Genomic DNA, 13368 nt, shown 5'->3' on the forward strand with positions numbered 1-13368 from the left:
GAGCACACTTAAAACACAATAGCAGTGTTCTACATCATGAGATCGCAAACCCTGTCCACCAAGACAAAAAGGTGAAGGAAGTTTACACGGAAGCAGGGAATGTTCCTGATGCCCTTCCATCTACTGGGAGCCAGCAACTGGTGGCTGATTCGTTAAGCAGGGAAAGTCAGGCTTGCCACAAGTGGAAGTTGAAACTACATCATTCAAACTTGTGGAAAACTGGAAATAGACCTGTCCACCACTTGCAGGAACTCGAAATGTGAGTGGTTCTTCAGCAGATTGCCACAACCAAACAGTCTTGCAGAGAGGTTGATGATTCATTGGGATCGCGTGATCTTTTAAACATTTCCACCCGTTCTTCTAGTTTGCAGGGTCCTGTGGGCATCCTTTTACTGCATCGAAAGGACGCTGCGGAGTCCAAGGTCAGACAGGCAGTCCTTATGCAGCCTGTTTGCCTATGGTGAGCCTGTTTCTTTAATCTTCCTCCTCCCTGAGAAGTGTACTTGTTACTGCTTTGCAATCTATTCAACAGTATGGAAATCTATGAAAGAAGCAATGCTGGTGAAGGAAAAAGTAAAAGTTACCAATAATTATGGTTCTCCAAATTGGTATCTTTGACTTACATGCGACCCACCCGCCAACCCCACAGGAGACTTATGCCAACCCCAAAGGTGGCTTACTGTTGGACGTTATGAGTGCGTTCATGAATCTGCAAATGGCCTTTAGGGGTGGTGCTAAGGCAAGGAATGCACATTGGTTGAGGGACACATGACCCAAAATGACTCTGATAGACCACTAAAGTGAGTGCAGTTTATTATTGTGTACAATGGGCACTTTTATATTAATCTCCTGAAGATTGCCATTCTGACGATGGGGAATATTCAACAGCCTGTGAATCTATGACAGATAACTTTACTGGAGAACCGTTATTACAGGTAGTTAACTTTTCCCTTAATTGTCATTTCATTATTCACTGACACATTTGTTTTAATGAAATAATAAAGACTTTGTCTATCGCATCTTTTATTATGCAAAAACTAGTGGTAGGCACTATGTCCACTGTTTCAGGAAGAGACATTTAGATAGGTGCCTCCGCCATGGGCAATATAGAGCAATACGTCTCTGGTGGTTCCCTGAACATTACCATACCTTTTCCATTCACCAGTCTTTCATGGTGCTTTTTATGATTTGAAAAATACAAAGTGTTAGAACGTTGCCAAGCATGATCACTCATATGCGACTGTCTAGACCACATATGATCCACCTGTGTGGTAACAGGTAATAATAATAGCGGCTGTGGTTGTAACCTGCGGAGGTGCCTGTGCTCAAGGGTAGTGGCAGAGCTTCATTTGTGATAGGGAGGAACTTGTACTAGTTCCTAATTGGAATCCATTTAGTGAAGGCCATGGGCGCCTGCCCCTCTGCACACCTAGCTATAGTTGGAGGGAAATCTCATGTATAGTCTAGTTCAGATCACATGACCAAAATATGCACTGTTTCCGCCCTGCCAAGCGACCACCCTCCTCTTCTTCCACCATGTCCATCGCTCACCACTCTGGTGATGACATTGCTTAAATTGACAGTGGAAGACTCCAGAAACCTATCCATAGTTCGTACGTCTTATTAGGCGGTAGAAACATTGATAGAGCACTAAATATCAGCAGATTTAACATTACAAAAGAAATGGATTAAGTCTTCCTCTGTTTACCCCTCCTGCCTTTTCTTTGCTAGTTTAGGATACCGCAGAGTGGGTAGCAGCCCAGACCTAAAATGACTGTCCTGTTCTTCTCACTGTTCCGAGGCCCCACCTCCCAAAGTCAGCACCCACTTCCTTGTGTCAGCAACCATGGCGGCAGTGGCCTCATAGTAATATCACAGACTGTTGGCATTTGCATTTTCTATTTGAACTATTCATGCTTCAGGAGAACTCATTGAATGGAATGACTCCAAGGCCCCCACAATACGGTGGCGTGAGTGACATTATCGTTAGTAGTAGACATAGACGAAGGAGGATGTGGAGTCTACATATGGCAAATGAAAGAACACGTTGCTCATGAACAAAAGATCAGATTCTGTTTCTCTGGCCAAAGTACAGGTCTCACGATGCACCTCTTGGTTAGTCATAAACCTTACCTGGCTGTGTTCATATAGACCCTCAAGAACAGCACTCTCTGTAAGTCCAAAGGGTGTGCTTCCTGTTCACTTAGAAAGGTTTGGAGAGGGAGGAGGGAAATGGCGCTCGGGTGCAGCAAGTCAGACAGTTTCAGCCCAGTGTATTGCCTCTCGAAGGAGCGCTTTCACCCAGCTGGCTCTATTAGTTTTTTTGATCTTGCATGTGTTTCCTGACACTATTCCTTTGGACTGTGAATTCCTGCAGAACCATGTTGCTACTGTCTGCTGTGGCTAGTGCCTGGTCAATTTCAGTGCCCTTGCTGCCTGCCTGTGTCCCCTTTACTCTCTGCCTAAAGACCTCTTGCTTTCTGGTCTGTGATGTCCTTGTTCTCTGTCCTGAATTTCATTTTGTTCAATGCCCTGTAGCCTTTTTCCTCCCTGCCTGCAAATTATTGTGTAGATTCCTTGAATCCAGTTCATAGTTTCGCCCAGGTTCCTCGATTCCAGATACAGCTTTCTGGATTAAAGTCCATAGTTTCAGTCCATAGCTGCTTTATTTATTTATTTATTTTGTTAATTCATTTTTGTATTTGTAAAGCACCTAAGTCCGGAGGCATCAAGGCGCTGTTTTAACCAGTTACATATGATAATACATTAGCAAAACAAATACATATTGCATACATTCCAGTTTATAGTTTCATTTCATAGTTTAATGGATCCTAGTCCATCCATAGTTTCATTTTCTAGTTTACTTGTTTCCAAATCTGCAGATTCAGCCAGCGTACCATTGTTCTTCGGCTGCAGTAGTCTTTCTAATGATTTTGCACCCAGTTTCCTCTTTTGTCCCCTGATTAGTCAGCAATCTTGTCTGCTTGGTCCCATTATTATTTGGTATTGTACAAAAAGCCTGTATCTAAACGGTATCATGAAAAAAAAGTTCTAAAAATGCTAGCACCAAAGGTTCCAACACCAAAAGTTTGTGTGGTATAGTGAGCAGGGTGTTTCGGGGGACACGCCTGCAGCACACCCATAAAAAAAAGAGGGGGCTGCGGGAGTGTCCCCTGCAACATCCTGCTCACTATACTGTGTGGTATAGTGAGCGGGGTGTTGCGGAGGACACCCCTGCAGCACACCTGTGAAAAAAAACTATAAAAAAACAGGGCTTTGGGGGTGTCCCCCACAACACCCCGCTCACTATACTTTGGAGTATAGTGAGCAAGGGTTGCAGAGGAAACCCCTGCAGCCCCTGTAAAAGAAAAAAGAAAAGGACCCTGCGGCACTGGTTCCCGATCTCAGAAGTGGGTTTGTTTATGTTGGGGGTGTGGGTGGGGGTGTGTTGAGGGTGTGGGTGGGAGGGTGTCAAGGGTGTATTCTGTGTGTGGGTGGGGGTGTGGGTATGTACGTGTGTTTGCATGAGAAATGTGCAAACCTTTGGTGGTTCGCACCTTTCCCATGCAAACTTTCCGGCCGCAGCAAAATGAGCCGCGGTCGGATCACGTAGATCCTATCCTTCCTACACTACTATGGTCTATAAATTGTATTCATAACTCACTGAAAACACTTGGGCATAAAAGCACTAGCAATTGATATGGAACCTATGCTTAGTACTTTGAGCGACCCTATAAAATTCTGAGAAATGTTTTAGAAATAGATGTGTTTTTAGTTGCTTCTTAAAAGACAATAGTTAGTTTGGTTTCTAAGAGTAAGTAGAAGATTGTTTCAAACTATTGAACCTTGAACTGCAAATGATTTGCTGCCCTCATTCTTGAGATTAAACCAGGGAACCACCAACAAATTGGAGTTCGCGGACCTGAGAGTTCTATTTGGACGGGGCCATGCCAATGAAAAACGCGTGCCTTTCCTTTAGCCCAAAGTTCTGCTCTCTGGCTTCCTCTACCTTCTTGGCTTTCATGCTCTCTTCTTGGGACTCTCTGTTTTATTGTTCCTGTTCCTACTTGTGCAGAGTTTGGCTGCCGGATTCCCCTGTAGGCAATCATTCTCCCTTCCCTTTGTTGCCCTTCTCTTTAGTGTCCAATGTGAACGTTTACGAGAAAATCACTTGGCCTGATCCACCTAATGGGGTGCAAGGAACTCTTTGGACCATAACATGGCCTGAGCCACCCATTGGGGTGCAAGGAACTCTTTGGGGCGGAGTGCCCACAAGCTAGGTGATTTCCAACCCGAAGAAGGCATATGGGGACCCACCGGAATATCTACAAACATACCAAGACTCAGGCAGGTGGTAATGGTGTCCTTTCTACACAACCTCAATATCCAACAACAATGTGATATCATTGAGGACCTACAGGGAGGGGATGGACATCTGTACACAGACACCATGGCTATAGGGTATAAAATCGTTTCATCGACAGTAATTTTTACAACTGCCTTTTAAATGAGTAAAGAATTATGAAAAAGCTTATCAGAATTTTTTGGGCAGGTTGGCATAGGGTAGATAAGAGGTTGGGGGGTCAGTAATAGTTAAAAATAGGTGGTGGAGGGGGATTTGGTGGGGGAAACACCCCCAAAAAAGAAATTGATTTCCTTTTTCGTAATTTTCTACTTGTTTAAAAGGCAGTCGTAAAAAGGACTGACGATTAAAGTGGTATACTGATATTTCAGCGGTATATAGGTGGAAAGCATCCTGATAGCAAACATACTACTCTTGGTAGTCTTGGCAACTTGGAATCATCTTAATAAGGAAACAGGGGAACACCTTACTACCCCAGTCATCCTCATGAACACATACTGGAATCCTCAGGGGATTTCGAACAACGACTTCCTAAAGATGATAGAAAATGCAATTGACAACGCATATTTAGAACATCAAGGCTCACATCTTTTAATTTGTGGAGACTTAAATACAACTTGTAAAAAACCAGATCAAACGAAGCCATCCGATCCTTACAGACAGCCAACTGGAGTAAGAGGCAGTGCCTGGTTAAACCTAATGGATTCAAGACAACCCTTTGACACGGTCACTGTATTCAGCTGTCATTATCAAATCCCAATTTAGGAAAGAGGTAACTCAACTGCCACAATTGACTACATCTTTGTGTCGTTCTCAAGGATTCCTGAGCTAACATCTTTTGATGTTATAAAAACCATGTTGAGCGACCATAACTTGCTGACTATAACATGGACCTCAATCTGCCTAAAAAAGTGAATTCTACCTACAGAACTTAGTCCAATAACTAGGGCAATCGACTCAAGTTGAGCGCCAGAAACATTGTAGAGCTAACAAACATCTACAATGGACATCAAGGAGCTAGAACTGGAAACTGGAAACCCAGCCAAATTGACTATAAGCCTCTGCTTGTGACCTACAGGGCGAAGTCTAAAAAAAGGGGCCTTCTTCGAAACCAAAAAACCACAAACTTGATCCAGTCTTGGTGGCAAAAAGAAGTGAACTGCGCAAATTAAGAAGACTGGCAATGCAACAAAAATCTAAAGACAACAAAGACGCTGCTTTGGAAGCAACAAAGAAATAGTAGACTTGGTTAAAAGATCACCGGCTCGCATTATACCAAGGAGATTCGGAGGAAATGTTGAAACACATGAGCGGTCATAACCCGCATGAATTCTGGTCCTAAATAAGATCTACGGAAAGGCCAATTAACGATACACTAATAAATACCATTGCAGAAGGTACACGGGTGAAGTTTTATAGACACTTGTTTCAATCTCCATCGACAGCCAGGCCTCCGGCGCAGGGTGAGCAAAATGCCCATTGGGTCGATCTCCATGACAAAGAAACCATTATGGAGACCATTCGTAAACTGAAAAATTCAAGAGCCCCATGCCCGGATGGGATTACCACCATTGATTCGAAGACCCTCCCAGAGGAATGACCAACCTTCATCAGCCTGGTCTTCAAAAGATGTATGGTAGCAAAGGAAATACCAACATCATGCACTTTGTCAGCAGTAGTCCTGATTTTTAAAAAAGGCAGTAAGGACGATCCCAGAAATTTCCATCCCATCGCATTATTAGATGTAGTTGGGAAGGTTTAAAGAGATTCCAAACCTTGGCAACACGCTCCCCGTGCACAGACCCTCTGCAGACGGGTTTCAAGAAAAACATGGGAACGAGAGCAAACATTATGATACTGAGGATACTGAGTGTCCTAAAGAGCAAGATCATAGAAGAGGGGCCTTGAGTATTCGTTGCTTTTATAGATCTATCTCAAGCCTTCAATCAGGTCAACAGAGTTAAATTGTGGCAGAAACTAACATCTTGGAACTGTCCCAAAGATATTTTGGGTCCATTAAAGGCCTTGTACACTAACACTAGAATGCAAGTACGCCTAAACCATCAGGGGCCACTCTCAGAGGAAATACCTACAACTCGCGGGGTAAAGCAGGGATGTCCCCTCACTCCTGCTCTCTTCCTTGCTTACCTGGTCGATTACAAAATCATTGAAGGAATGGTAAGATCTTTCCTGCCAACTATTGGCCAAGTAAAGACATCTCGCCTATTGTATGCAGACAACATGATTTTGTTCGGTCATACTGCCATCGGGCTGCAAAGACAGTTGGATAACCTATCAAAATACATCAATTCCAATGACTTGGAAATAAATAAAGCCAAGACTAAAAGCATGTCACTTGAAAAGCGAAGCAGGAAAGTAGAAAAAGTAAAGTGGTATTTGGAAGGCTGCGAAATCGAAAAAGTGACAGAGTTTAAATATCTTGGAGTCACGATGGATAGCTCTAAAACTGAATCATCTACGCAGCGCTTTTCACGTGAAAATGAGAAATCTGACATCGCAAACAAAACCAGTCGATAAAAAGTACGGACGATTCTCACTGTTTTTCTCACAAATTATCAACTTTTAAAGAGCAAAAGTGGTACCATTGATATCTTATGGAGCCAACACCATGCCAAATATACCTAAAACCAAAATACCCCTTGGGTCGATCTCCATGACAAAGAAACCATTATGGAGACCATTCGTAAACTGAATAATTCTAGAGCACCAGGCCCAGATGGGATTAACACCATCGATTTGAAGACCCTCCCAGAGGAATGGACAACCTTCATCAGCCTGGTCTTCAAAAGATGTATGGAAGCAAAGGAAATACCAACATCATGGACTTTGTTAACAGTAGTCCTGATTTTTAAAAAAGGCAGTAAGGACGATCCCAGAAATTTCCGTCCCATTGCATTATTAGATGTAATCGGAAAGGTTTACAGATCTGTACTACTAAGCAGATTCCAAACCTGGGCAACACGCTCCCTGTGCGCAGACCCTCTGCAGACGGGTTTCAAGAAAAACATGGGAACGAGAGCAAACATTATGCTACTGAGTGTCCTAAAGAGCAAGATCACAGAAGAGGGGCCTTGAGTCTTCCTTGCTTTTATAGATCTAGCTCAAGCCTTTGATCAGGTCAACAGAGTTAAATTGTGGCAGAAACTAACATCTTGGAACTGTCCCGAAGATATTTTGGGTCCAATAAAGGCCTTGTATACTAACACTAGAATGCAAGTACACCTAAACCATCAGGGGCTACTCTCAGAGGAAATACCTACAACTCGAGGGGTAAAGCAGGGATGTCCCCTCACTCCTGATCTCTTCCTTGCTTACCTGGCCATTTTCAAAAACATTGAAGGAATGGTAAGGTCTTTCCTGCCAACTATTGGCCAAGTAAAGACAGCTCGCCTATTGTATGCAGACAACATGATTTTGCTTGGTCATACTGCCATCGGGCTGCAAAGACAGTTGGATAACCTATCAAAATACATCAATTCCAATGACTTGGAAATAAATAAAGCCAAGACTAAAATCATGTCACTTGAAAAGCAAAGCAGGAAAGTAGAAAAAGTAAAGTGGTTTTTGGAAGGCTGCGAAATTGAAAAAGTGACAGAGTTTAAATATCTCGGAGTCACGGTGGATAGCTCTAAAACTGAATCATCTATGCAGCACGCTCTTCGCATGAAAATGAGAAATCTGACATTGCAAACAAAACAGGGTGATAAAAAGTACAGACGATTCTCACTGCAACAAACTATCAACTTTTATAGGGCAAAAGTGGTACCATCGATATCTTATGGAGCCGACACCATGCCAAATATACCTAACACCATCTGGGTAATACTGGAAAGCTATTTTTGGAGATCAGTCCTCAACTTGCCTGAATCGTCCCTGGTGGTTTTGATTAGACGAGAACTCAACCTTCCATCCCTTCAGGCAATCTTTGAACAAAACACCATGATGCTCTATAGAAAGACCTTGCTACAAAACTGCCCCTTGATATTCACGCTGATAAAGCAAGGAGTTAAAGGGTGGACATTGTAAAATGCCCAACCAGTGGGAACATGATCTCAAGGAAAAACTGTTTGATATTCAAACCTCTGAGGAAGAACTGATCCAAAATCCCACAAAAGTGAAAAGGAAACTCCACAAACTTGACTGGATCCTCCATTTGGATACAACACTAAAATATAAACGAACTGCCCATCTTCCACCGCAGGCGAGGAAACTCAATGAAACACAGGCATTAATGAAGAAATATCCTGACAGAAAACTAAGAAATATCTTTCCATGAGCTCATTTGAACCTTCTTCCGTCTAATGAAATCTTGGCAATCAGAGGGCTATCATCCATAAGTAAGTGCTGATTCTGTGAAAATCCAGATCAGACACAAACAGTAAGGCATCTCTTGTTGTTGTGCCAAGCACTCAAAGCATCAAAGCTCCATATCTGAAAAGCCTTCTGGCCTCAGCCTACATATACGAAGAAGACTTTCGGTGGGCCCGTCTGATCAGTGGTGAAAAGAATTTGTGGGTCACAGCGACAGTCAAAATCCTGGAACAGATACTGTTAGATAAATGAAAAGACCAATTAAACAACTGTCGAGGGTTAATCTTATCTCAAGATCTGTTGCATAAATGAGACAGGTAACAACAACTACAGTGTAGAAAGTAAATGAAACACTCTTTTCGTGTTCCTTCTAATTTTCTACTCTTTTTAGATACGATGAATCTTTCTTGTAAAAATAGCAAAAGCGAGTCAATCAAGTAATTAATAAAAAAAAAAAAGAAATGACGATGAAAGAACATGGAACCGGCTATAGGAAGGCAAAACAACTGACACCATGTATTTATATTTCCGCTCCTGACAAACTCCATAGCATGTCTAGAGTCCCGCTCTTAAGCTAAATGCTCACTATCAAGATCCCCTGGGAGATAATTAGCGACCTTATTTTTTTATTTGGAGCTACCGAAATATGTTTAAACGGCAGGCAACACATGCTGATAGGCCCCCATGCAAAACGCTGCAGGGGAAGCTGGTGGTGCCCATCTTTGAAAGATGTTATTATGTTCCAAAAAATTATGACTCAGGCATATTTGTAAAACATCCAATTGTAGGGACTACTCTCAGCTTACGGTACACACAAACAATGAAGCCAATGTACATTAACTTTCACCTCTCCTGTCTATTGGTGGGCTGCTCCTTTTGTTGGACACATCAGAACCTCTTTCTACTTGGTAGCTCAGAGGTCCAGGCCACATATCTGGCGAGCCCATATAGATTCTGCTCAAACCTCAATGTTGTCCACCTCACAGGCTGGAAAGACCTGAAATATACTGATGACCCTTATCATAGTCATTTTTTAAATAAAGTAAATGGAGGTTTTATATCTCGCTTCATGCCAGAGACCAGCCCATAAACACGGGACCAGGATTCGAACCCGTGCTGCTGTGCAAGATGAATGCCTTGCCTCTGAGCTATACTCCCTGCCATAATATTCATTCATTTCATGCAGTGCTTATTCCCGACAGTCTCATAAAATAAACTCACAAAAAACGGTTGCCATTTCTAGTTACTATATGAAATGTGTCACAATGGAATTTCTTTAGCATGGCCATCAGAATAGTGCTCCAGATTATAAAAGGCCTCTTGGTGCTTTCTTGAGAAATGCATTCTATTCCCAGAATGCAATGCCTTGGTACTAAGAGTTTTCTCTCTCTCCTGTGTTTTGGGTGCTTTGGTAAGAGTGCATCCCCATGTTCCCCAGATGAAGGTGAATGGGAAAACCACGAATATGTTGCGGACCTGTAAAGAAGAGAGTACCTGCGCATGTGGCTGTTTAAAGTAGTGATGATGATATCTCCATCTAGAATGAAGCGGCAAACCCCAGGATCCCCTTCAATATATAAAAGTCACACACGCACATCAGACCCTCAATACTTTAAATGGGAGAGCGGATGGTGGAAAAATGTCACTGTGCAGTTCAAAATGGCTGCTTGGTTGCTAAACAAAATATCTAACAGTATGTTAATGTGCCAGTTATCTCTACAAAGGTAGTCTCCCTCAATTTTTGTTTTCTGGGGGCCAGTCTCTCAGAACGGGAGACCTTCTATCAGACAGTTATAAAAATTGAGAGCAACTGGCTACCCCACTCTAAGTCCAACAATGGCTGGCATGGTGATCTATAGAATTATTGTGATACTGGCTTTCACCTTTCAATTTAGTAAGCCGTGTTCATACAACTTTATACAAAAGACAAAGAAACACAGAAAAAGGAACCATTCCACTCAATTGCTACACACCAAAAGAGTCAGTTCTTCAATAAGTCCACGTCAATTTATTAAATGTTAAGACCATTTTAGAACAATTAAAAAAGGGAGAGAGAACAAATCAACACTACAAACATTACTCTTAGTACATCCACATATTCTTCTCGCTCACTTCTTAAAAAGAAAAGAAAAAACATATACTTTGTACAGGGTTTGTTGCCTTAGTAAAAAAAACACTATAAGCACTTCAGCAGTTTACAGATATAAGACTATATTATTTTACTAGTCTATTGTCAAGTGTCTACATGTTTCGGCCATTATTTGGGAATGAAACACTATCCCTAGTGTCTCTACAACCGATGGTTTTTACGGCCTTCTTCAGGACACACAATTTCTTTTCAGATGGTAGACACCTCTTTTCACATCCCCCATACAGGATAAGTACAATCTAAAAACAAACATATGTACATTTAACACATTGTGAAACAATGATTCCATTCCAAACACACAACGTTTTCCTTATTCTTTGTCTTATTTAATTCAATGCATCGTTTTCTCAGAAGATCTTTCAATTACTTCACAGTTTTCTCACAATAATATATCCATAAATCACACTAGCCTCTACTTACATCCTGGTTGGATTTGAGCTTTTTACTAGGTAAAACCTAGCTTTGGCAGGGCTTAATTCCTACTCCCGAGTATGCCCTGATCACCTCTGGGTTTTATTCTTTTTTTCTTTTTTCTTTCTCACAAAATGATTCCAGGCTGTATGGGGACCCTATTTAACAGGAAACCCAATGTTCATTTAATTCATATTCATTTAATTCATATTAATAAAGAACAGACCACCATCAAAATACTCCTAGTGTCCTGCTGCCTCCTCTATTTATTATCTAATCAACTTCAGTGTATATACCATCTTTTCTATATGTTACATTAACTCTTTACTTAATTAGTTTTCTGTGTAGAATAGTTTTATTCGATATTCTTATGACATCAATTATGGTCTTGTTTCTATCTTTCTCACATTCATTGGCCCATATCGAGGATATTCAAAAAAGACATGAGGCATCAGGTTCAGTACACATCCGTGGTTAAAAACATTAACTTACTTAGTTTCCACTGGATATATATTTTCACAACAGACACACGCCAAAGTCTGTTCTATTCCGTACAGGGGCAAAACTCGTCAGCACTGCAAGACTCGTATCACTAAATCAATGCGTCTCACTCGATTCCCTATTGACACACAATAAGGGCAAGCACACATGTTTGATCAAAAATGTCTTCATAATCTAAAAACTTGCTTAGGCACTTCCCACGCTACCGTCTGCATATTATCACAACGCAGCTTTTCGGCAGTCATGGGGATGCCTTCGTGCTCGGCCGCGTACGATTTAATACGCGAATCAATAAACTGACCGGCTTTCCAATATTTTTAAAGGCATCTAACTACCGAACTTACCTTCATTCTTTATTGAAGCTTCGGCATCACTTCACGCACGCGTCCGAGCCATCGTGTTCGAATCGCGTATGTAATTCCCTGCTTGTTTTGTAGCAGGCTAACGCGTTCGCGTGACATTCATGTGTATGTAACCCTGAAGACCATTTAAAGCAACAGCACTGTATTTATCCCATTTACAGTCACAGGGGAAGCCTGCAGGATATCCTACATTACGTTAATGTGCCAGACATTTGCAGAGTGCATATGGGCCTTAAACATGTAACTGCGCTCACAAATTGAAGTTCATTGGCTGGCTTACTGATCTTACAAGTCGCTCCGTGATCAAGGTAGACCGGCCTTAGCTGCCTCAAGACGCTTCCACATGTTGAGTTAGATGGGTCGCAGTGCGTGGGCCTGGGACGTAGATGCTTTCCCAGCGTCATGATTGTATTGGTCTTGGACGTACGTCGTGATCACAGAAGGCTACTCAGGGGGACTATAAGTGTCTTTTCCAATTCTCAATATCTCATTCACTCTTCTTCTGGCTTCGGTTGGGTAGTGCAGAGGCAAAGCACTTGTGGTGGACAGTCCCTTTCTTTCTCCTGTGTGCCAGCTGCCCGCTAATGACTTGGCCCTCCCAGATGGCACATTCACTGTTCCAGGTGGAAGTAAGTGATCCTGTTGAAGTGTGCAAGTTTCAAGGCTTTGCACAGCGCTGCACCTCCAACCCCAGATGTTCTCTATACTTTTCTTCAGGGTCCAGTGCTGCAGCCTTGTAGTCCTTTCTATCGCCTTTTTGAGTCTCTCTAAGACCTCAGTTCTCATGTGCTTCTCCCCAAGTCACCCACCTCATGTGTGGGTCCCCAGCCTTCTTGTTTTATGGGTTTGACTGCACCCAGCAGCTGGTCACTTTGTGTTTCTTTGGATCTCTCTGTCACATGGTTTCTCCCTGGTGGTCTAGCTTCACGTGTTTCTTTCTCCCTTGTTCTTCTTCTTCATGTGTTGCACCACATCCCTATTGCCCACCTCACCCCCAATATCTCCTGCTACATCTGTTTCTACTTCCTTTCCTCTCCTTCTCCCAGAAGCTCACTGTCTCCAGAGCACTGGTTCTCTCTAGGATGGACTACTGCATCAGTCTCTTTCTAAACCTGCCGGCTTCTACTCTACGCCCTCTGCAACTCATCCAGAACAGGACTGCAAGACTTGTCCTTGACCTCAAGCCCAGGGATCGTATCTCTCCAGGACTGAAATCTCTGCACTGGCTCCCAGTGGCTCCGAGGATTAAG

Source organism: Ambystoma mexicanum, chromosome 11 (assembly GCF_040938575.1).
Source record: "Ambystoma mexicanum isolate Mex_15411 chromosome 11, UKY_AmexF1_1, whole genome shotgun sequence".
In the NCBI taxonomy this organism is placed as follows: domain Eukaryota; kingdom Metazoa; phylum Chordata; class Amphibia; order Caudata; family Ambystomatidae; genus Ambystoma; species Ambystoma mexicanum.